At 44.8% G+C, this 9,347-nt stretch overlaps 1 long non-coding RNA gene across 2 annotated transcripts; it reads left to right on the plus strand.

Moving 5' to 3' along the window:
• The first annotated feature begins 4 nt into the window (after positions 1 to 4).
• Positions 5 to 8,823, plus strand: LOC309609533. Of its 2 annotated transcripts, XR_014233473.1 has the most exons (4): positions 131 to 698; positions 1,317 to 1,388; positions 1,667 to 1,709; positions 3,739 to 8,823. It is a non-coding gene; the product is annotated as an uncharacterized lncRNA (long non-coding RNA). The 2 variants fall into 2 exon arrangements; XR_014233472.1 differs by lacking the exon at positions 1,317 to 1,388 and having other exon boundaries at positions 5 to 698.
• The last annotated feature ends 524 nt before the right edge of the window (positions 8,824 to 9,347 follow it).

Consider the following 9,347-nt stretch of genomic DNA (forward strand, 5'->3'; position numbering starts at 1 on the left):
CGCCGCCGCGGCCGCCGCCTCCCGCCGCCTAGGCTGGCCCCGGCCCGCGCAGCGCCCCCTGCCGGCCGGCCGCACGCGGCGGCGGCAGAGCGCGGGGCGCGGGGCCGACCCTGGCGGCCTCCCCGGCGGCGGCGGCGGCGGGAGCGGCCGGAGCTTCGGGGAGGAGGCTGTTTCCTGGAGGGGGCGCACACTCCCCTGAGATCGCCCTTTACCGACCGACCTGAAGCCTTTTCTCTTCTTGCCTTTCAGCCCGGGAAGTGGGGTACCTCTCTATCCTACCCCAAGGGGATGCCCGTGGCATGAGAAGCCCCCAGCCCATAGCTCCGAGTAGTCCTCACCTTGCCCATTTCTAACCCCACGGAGCCCTTAATCCCAAGGAACCCCGGACCCCTTTCCGTAAGAAGTTCCTTCCTTTCATCCATCCGCAGGAGTTCCCCGTTTAAGCTCTTTCTGAGCCTCCTTCGCCCCTAAGGCCATGTCCCAGGTCCGCCTCTCACTCCGTAACCCGAGGAGTCCCCTAGCCGCTACCCTGGGGGCCCAGCCCCTCCTCTCCAACTGCTTCCTCTGCAGGCCTCACCATCGCCTCCTGAATAGCTTTACGCTCCTTGAGACCCTCATCTTCGTGGGGTGGGAGACCCTCCGTCCTTGGGTCACCCGGTCCACCAGACTCTATTCCTTTGAGCGGCGTGGAGGAAGAGGTAAGGAGCGGGGCGGGAGGAGGTCACAGGGTGTGTGTGTTTGGGCCTGGCCCGGCTTCCCTGTGTCGCACTCCCTCCGGGTCGCTGTGCGGACCCCTTCTATAAATGCGCGGCGAAAAGTGGTTTTGGAAGTCACGGTGGCCGAGTGGTTAAGGCGTTGGACTCGAAATCCAATGGGGTTTCCCCGCACAGGTTCGAATCCTGTTCGTGACGACCGCTTTTTTTTTCCTTCAAGGGTGTGTGAAGGGAGCCCCTTGTCTTCCACGTGTCTTTCGTGCACTTCCCTTTGTCTCGGAAACAGAAGCCAGAAGGTCTCACCTCTGGATTTGGGGGGAGGGGGGCGGGAATGAGGGTGACCATGAGAAGCGTAATTATGCACAACTGTATTGGCTGCTAGGATACAAGGCACTTTCAGAGTTCTTTAACTTCAGCTTTGCAAGCACAGTTTTGGCATACCTTGTTTCATTCTTTTGGGAGGGCATAGCAAAGGATTTGGTTGAAGAAAGGTTAAGTTTTGTTCGGGAATGTGAATACCTGTTGTGCTATAATAGTCAAAACTGGAGTTTCCAGGTAAAGAGGGCACCTCTGGATTTCATGACCAGACGTCACATCTTGTAGGTCTGATTACAATGAAGACCCAGGAAACAAGGCATTCTCTCACTGGGATTGCTGTGAAGAGCTGCACCTCAGGTATCACAGGGCTAGTGGGGAGTAGCCTATTGAATCATGAACGCTGCCAATCCAGCTGGAGCCAGAGTGTGCGAAGATAACTCACTTTTTATTGAGTGCTCATTATGTGTTCTAAATTCTCCATGTTCCAAGTTCCTAGCTAGGGGATTAATCCTTCTCTAACCTCTAACCCTCCTGTACTCACCTCAGCCGGTTCTTCCTATTCCCAGTTGCTCACTGTGGGGAATATCTAGGATACCTGTTGAAGATGTTCTCTTTGTATTTTATTTCTTGCACAGCCACATCTCCAAGAAGGTTCCCCAGAGGGCAGGGGGTTCAAAGGTAATTCATAGAGCTTTTTACACATTTACACTTTGGAGTTTCCCACCTTCCTATCACTGCTCATGCTGTTTTTTCCACTCATGCTGTTTTTGCCTCACCACTTCCTTCCCCCTGCCCCCCACACCATTATTATTTTCCATCCTCCCCGTCTTTTTACCCCTCCTCTTTGAGGTTCTTGATTACAACAGCTAGAGCCTACCATCACCATCCACTAGGTTGAATGCAAGGCATCTCCTTTGACACGCTTCTGCAAAAATTAATTAAAATAAAATAAAACAAGTTACATTATTCTACCTCATAAATAGTCTCAACTGTGTCCACTTTTCTCAGAGGTGAGTGCAGGCTGGACCCACCACTTGCTGGAGCCTTCATGTGGTAGGTAGGGGTACTTTTGAGGACCACATGAGTTGATATATGTAAAGCTGCACTAAAGCATCCACACTACCCCGGTTTAAGGTAGCCGGGGACCGTAAACCCTTCCATGGTTGCTTTTTGTGTTTCATGATCTGGTCCCTCTTTTTCTCCCCACTTTTTCATATTCACTACATTTCATCCACTGGTATTCTGTTAGTTCCTGGCATAGTATTTTTCTGTGTTCCTGCTGTTCTCTGCCTGAAATAATCTTTCTCATCCTTACCTTCTTCTCAGTCTCCACTTAAATGCTGGTTCTCCTGGGAAGTCTTCTGTAACCACCTGTCTCCCACCATATCCTATTCCCTAATCTTTCTATGTGAAATCTTTCTTCCCCCATAGAATATACACTCTTGGCACATATAAGCCACTCCAAAAAAATCTTTTTGCGTACATGGCTGTTTTTTAACATAGTCATGTGTACATGTTTTAATCTTCACTCAGACTGGACTGTAAGCTTCTTGAGAGTAAAGACTGTGTATTTTATTTGTTTGTACCTCCTCTACTAGGCCTTAGACATATATGTGATAAAAAAATGTACTGAATGAATAGAATCTAATAGGTTCTGTACTGGACTGCCTACCAAATCCCATTTTGCACACACTCTCAAATTTAAGTATCTGAAGAGCCAGGACCAAAATTGACCAGCAGAGGGCAACCGACAACTATGTTGTGAAGAGAAGAAGGCCCCCATGGTTTACAAAATGGAGGATCTGGATCCAGAATAAGCTGGCTGAGGTTGTTTGGTACCTGAGATACTACTTTTCACTCTCAGATGCTTCCCTTGTAACTCTGGGGGTGAGAGGCCAAGACTTTGAACCTTCCTGTACAATAGATAATTTCAAATTTTAACCATCCCCACAGCCCACCACCCACAATTCCTTCACCCTTCCATCCCAACAAATCCTATCTCTCTATCCTTATATTTTTCTTTGTGTTGCATAACCAGGCCCCCTTTCTCACTATTCTTACGTATTTACTACATTCTACCCACTGGCATTCTTCATTTTCTGGTTCAGTATTTGGCCTTGCTCTTCTGACCTGAAGTTACCTTCTGCACCTTGGCTTGCAGTCCCACTCATTTCAACCTCCTAAGGAACCTTCCATGAATATCCTTCCGTAACAAGTTAAAATTCTCCTACTCTACTCATTCAATCCTTCATTAATTTAGGACAAACAAAACTATACCTTCACTTGACACTTCCAAATCACCATGTTGTTTTCTACTCTTTTTTTTTTTTAAAAAATGTATATCCTCTAGGACTTCCCTGGTGGTCCAGTGGTTAAGACTCTGAGCTCCCGATGCAGGGGGCCTGGGTTCAATCCCTGGTCAGGGAACTAGATTCCGCATGCTGCAACTAAGACCTGGCACAGCCAAATAAATTTAAAAATAAATAAAATAAAATAAAATGTATACCCTCTGCCTCCAGCTCCATGCTATCTTTAATAGCCTGTGGTAGAAAACTTTGCTACGTTTGAAACCATTGATTTCTTATTGGGCTTGAGAGACATTGTACTTTCTTGCTTTTCTCTTAGAACACTGTTTCTCCATCTCATTTATTTTCTCCCTTCTTCTCTGGAGTTTTACTAAAGCTTCATTCTTCTCCCTCCTCCTGAGAGAGAAGCCCCAAGCTACCATTCCAGACATGGCCTCTCAGCCACACCATCGTCCTATATCTCCAGCTGCCTATATGTCTGCACAGCTGACCTAATGTCACCTAAAACAGCAGTCCCCAACCTTCTTGGCACCAGGGACCGGTTTCACGGAAGATGGAAGATGATTTTTCCACGGACAGGGGTTGGGGGGGATGGTTCAAGCGGTAATGTGAGCGATGGGGGGTGGCAGATGAAGCTTCATTGGCTTGCCCGCCACCCACCTCCTGCTGTGCAGACCCTTACCGGTCCCAGGCCTGGGGGTTGGGGACCCCGACCTAAAACACAAACAAAACTTTTTCTTTCCCAGAATCACATTCTCAACTTTTTCCATTTGTTAATACTATTCTCTCAATTCCATCTATTTCCAACCTTAAGAATTATCAGGGGCTTCCCTGGTGGCGCAGTGGTTGAGAATCTGCCTGCCAATGCAGGGGACACGGGTTCGAGCCCTGGTCTGGGAAGATCCCACATGCCACGGGAGCAACTGGGCCCGTGAGCCACGATTACTGAGCCTGCGCGTCTGGAGCCTGTGCTCCGCAGCAAGAGAGGCCGCGATAGTGAGAGGCCCGTGCACCGCGATGAGTGGCCCCCGCTTGCCGCAACTAGAGAAAGCCCTCACACAGAAACGAAGACCCAACACAGCCATAAATAAATAAATAAATTTAAAAAAAAAAAGAATTATCAGACATTTTCTATTCTGCCATGCCCATCATTCATCAATCATTGCTTCCTCCATCACATCATCTATTTCATGCTTGTGTTACAGTGGCTTTCCAGGTGCCCCAGTTTCACCACACTTAAATCTCTAAAACACTGCTTTCATCTTATTAATCCCCTGTCTAGGAATTTCAGTGCCCCATCTGTTCAAACACATGCTCCTATTATCAATATGCCCTGCCTAAATCACCCGTTTTTTTAATCCTTCATTCTTTCCAGTAAGATACCCTAATCTAATCAGGCTGGGTGTCTCCACATCACAGCCTAATTCCTTCCTTCTGTCTCTTCACCTTAAAACCAATGACTAGCTAATGCCACCCTATACTGGTTTTTTCAGCTACAAATTCTTAGATCTTAATCAAAATTGCTTTTATGTGACTAAAAAGCTAGTGTGGGGAAATCTAACACACAGGAACTTATTATCCCCTTGCAAGTTGTTGACTTGTTCCAAATGTTAAGAGGCTTGGATCTCTGCAGTTTATCCAGTAAAGCAAATCATTAGAGGACTTGAGCTGAAATGATCTCAACCTACACTTATTTCAGGAATGCTCTCATAGCACAAAACATTTCTGGAACTCCTTCACAGCTAGTTTATGAGCCACATTTAAATGATTCATTACTTCAAAATTACTTTAAAAAAAAAAGCTGAGCACTAGCCACCTTTATCATGCATCTGTTTTCCAGATTTTGTTCCAGATTACTTCTGGAATTCCCTAAGGTCGCATTCTTAGCTTTCTTCATGTTCTCTCTAGTGGCTGAATTCATTCCTGGAATTTCTTGATCACCTTTGGGAAGATAACTCCCAAATCCACGTCTTTAACCCTAACTTCTTGCTCTTAAGCTGTAGACCCACATTTCCTTTTTCTGGCTAACCCCTCTTATGGGGAAGCACTTCCAACTGATTGTTCCCCAAATGAGCTCATTACTTCACCCCTGAAACCTGCTAATCCTCTTCTCCCTATTCAGGTTAATGACACTGTCCTCTCATTCACAGACTAGAAACCTCTGTCTTTATCTGTGACTCATCTTTAGTTACATGCCCCTTGTTATGTGCACTGGTTGGGAGCCCAGGCTCTGGAATGACTTTCTGGGTTCAAATCCCAGTTCTTACTATTAGCTACGTGAATTTTGTCCGTTGTCTCGGTTTCCCCACATAGAAAATGGAGATAATAATAGTCTTTTTATAAAGCTGCTGGGATGACTAGATGTTTAATATTTAGTTCGTGACTCACAGTACACGCTCAACCTGGCTGTTAGCCCCTTTCCTCATTGCCAATATCTGATCCTATTTGGAACTCAGCTCCAATGATTCCTGAGAAAACTTCCCTCCTGCATCCCACCAGGTAGATAGTTGACCCCTTTCCTCCTGTTGTCCCATTGTACTTATTAATTCCTACCTATTAGCAATATGCTATTCTGTATTTCCCGTTATTTGTTCAAGTGTACGTCACCTAAGCTTTAAATTCCTTTCAAGGAATATTATTTGTGTATCTCAAATGCCTAGAACCATGTCTGGCACTTGACTGGTATGCTGTAAATGTTGGCTGAGTGAATCTGGTCAGTTACTAAGGCCTGCTGATTTTTCTCCCCTCATGTCTCTGTCCTCTTTCCTGGTCTATTTCAAGCTCTAATCCTCTCACGTGAATTACTGCAAAGCTTACTAATATTGTCACCAAATTTTCATTGTTTTCCCATCGTCATCAGAATCATGAATTGGAAGTCACTCCTCTTCTCAAAAACTTACCTGAAAAACTAAAATAAGTCCAAATTCCCTGCCATGTATTCAAGGCCTACCAAGAATTGGCCCCAAATTATCTTTAGTTTTATCTTCCATTACTTCCTTCAACAAACTCTATGCTTCAGATTACACTAGTCTCTTCCCTCTTCAACATGTCCTTCACCTTCACTTGTTTTTATTCATGGTATTATCTCAGCCTAAAACAGAGGTTGCAAACTCTGGTCGACTCTCAGAGAGATGCAGTACCTTACCCAAGGTTACACATCGCAGAGCTGTTGTCCTTGAAGTCTGGGCTCCTAGCCACTCCACTATCTTGCCTTCACATCTCCGGACCAAAACATCTCCAATATGGCCCACAGGGACCAGAAGCATCATGTGAAAAATGCCAGTCTCTGAGTATCGGGCCCACTAAGCCCCACTCCCAGGTTTATTCTGAGGAAGTATAGAATTAATGACCTCTGCTCTAGAAATGGATCTTCCCTGACCACCACATCTAGGGCAGAAACCCTGCTTTGTGTCTGTCCTGACCCTTACCCCAGTTTGTAATTACATTAATTACAGTTTGTAATTACATCTCCCTTTTTCCCAATTTATTTTTCTCCTAGGACTCTTGCTACCAAACATAACATGTTTTTCTTATTATCTTGTTTCTTGTCTGTCTCCTCAACCAGAGTTTTACAGCCAGGAGGGCAGGGGCTTTGGTTGCTTTGTCACAGCTGTATATATCTCCAGCACACAGGACAGTGCCTGGAGCTCCATTAAGTATTGGGTTGAATAAACTGATGAGTAACTAAAAAAAACAAAAAACAAAAAACTTGTGGATCCTATGTTTTTGTTTTGTTTTGTTCTTTTTTTGGCCCACATTAAAAAAAAAAAAAATTGAGCCAACATTTAAAAGTTGTGACATTAGCATAAACATTAGGATGTCCATAAGTTCTTGAAAAAATAATAGGGGCAATGTTGGGCCCCTGTTCTTGTATAGCAGTGACCAATCAGAGCTGCACTGCCAGCTGCCCATTCTCTCAGGGCACATATTTGTCACCTAGCCAGTTTCAAAAATCTCTCTCAACAAATACAAGCGTACAGTGAAGAGATTAGGCTAATGGTGGGACAACTGGGCCTATGTCCTGATGTTACACAACATAAAGAACATCTCTCCTGTGATGTCTTTTATCCCCAGAACTGGTTAATTTGAATCTCTCTGACTCTAGGGGATTCCCTGGTGGTCCAGTGGTTCGGACTCTGTGCTTTCACTGCTGAGGGCCCGGATTCAATCCCTGGTTGGGGGACTAAGATCCCACAAGCCATGCAGCGTGGCCAAAAAAAAAAAAAAAGAATCCCTCTGACTCTAGATCTAATCCTGTTACTCTAGATCTAATCCTGTTTAGGAAAAATAGTGGTTAGAGGAATAAGTTAAAGGACGCTGTGAAGAAGCAGTCAGTCGAATCCGAGACCACTCTCTAAACAACTGGCCCAATTCTCTTCAACAAATAAGTGTTACCAAATAAAGGTTGTTCCAGGAATCCAGACTAAGAGAGTTAAAACACATAACCTGGTGTAATGGCATGGTTCCTGGATTGGATCCAGGGTTGGACAAAAATCAGCTCTAAAAGTACTTTTCTTAGACCAACTGGGGAAGGGTGAACATAGATTTGTATTAGATTAAGGATACATTGTTAACTTTAAGCATTTGTTATTTTGGCAACGTAGAAAAATGTTCTGAATTTTCAAATGTATATACTAAAGTAAAAACAAACCCTCTCTACTTCCCTGCCCATTGTCCTGACCTTAGAAGTCTAGAACAGGTTGGCACATTTTCTGTAAAGGACCAAATAGCACATATTTTAGGCTTTGTGGTCCATAGTTCTATGGCAACTACTCAGCTCTACTGCTGTAATCTAAAAGCAGCCATAGACAATATACGTAAACACAAATGGGCATGGCTGTGTTCCAGTAAAACTTTTTTCACAAAATCAGGCAGCAGCAGCATGCAAGCTGTAGTTTGCCAACCTCTGATCTAATACACCTCTTGGAAAAGTCTTTCCTGGAACCCATCAGAATCAGTGGCTTTATCTTCCCTCTGCTCACATATTGCTTGTGGTAAGATCCACTTCCCGCATTTATGATGTCTTCTTATACACTCATCTCAATTAGGGAGTAAGTTCTTTGAAGGTAGGTGCCATTTTGCTACAAGAACCACCCCCCCACAGCCCCACCCTAGTGAGTTCTTGCCGAATAGATATTCAATGAATACTGTTTCCAAAAAACCAAATCTACCTTAAAAGGAAGATTTGGTATCATTCATGACATTCAAAAGAATGAGCAGCAGGTTCTGAAAGTAATTTTGAAGAAGCTTAAAAAAAAAAAAAGCACTACTGGTATCATTAGAGTACATATATTGCCACTTGTGCGCTATACTGTGATACGTTCATCGGTATCTTCTAATCAGACCTTGTATGTATGAAAGTGTAGTAGATTCAGTGGGCACAGGAATGTCCTTATGCTTTTTTTTTTTGGCGCCACTGAAGTATCTAGAATGCTATTAGATTCGTGTTAGGTGCACGATAAATGCTCAACAAAGTTATAATATGGTACACTGTGGTAAAAGAAGATTTTTTTTCTCATGATAGGGAGAAGGTGGCAGCAAATGCCTACAAAAGGGTTTATCAAGATTTGACAACCACAGCAGGTGCAGTCATTCCAGGTTCCTTTCCTCATGTGTACTTTCTTGGTTAGGAGACACTGGGGGTGGAGGCTTCCCTGCCTGCAATGGAATCCCAGATTCCAAAGCAAAGGTGTTTGTGGGACAAGGGGGAAGGTACTTGCGTATCGTCTATAGAAAATGTCCCCAAATCCCAGAACACATAGGGAAGACATGGATTTGGAGCAAAGGTAAGCCCTGCAAAGAGCACAATTCAGATGACTGGTGAGAGTGCTTCAGCTGTGCAGAACAGGAGTCAGGAGGGAAGGATGCAGGAGGGCACACAAGGCAAAGGAGCTATGAGGTGCACACTCCTCCCAGACAGAACTCCTCCTAAAACAGAGGTTAGTTCTAAGACAAGAGTAGGTTACAAAGCAAGGAAGAAGTCAGGGGAATTAAGGTGAGAGAAAGGCCA

The sequence above is a fragment of the Balaenoptera borealis genome, assembly GCF_965194805.1.
Source record: "Balaenoptera borealis genome assembly, chromosome: 13".
Lineage (NCBI taxonomy): Eukaryota > Metazoa > Chordata > Mammalia > Artiodactyla > Balaenopteridae > Balaenoptera > Balaenoptera borealis.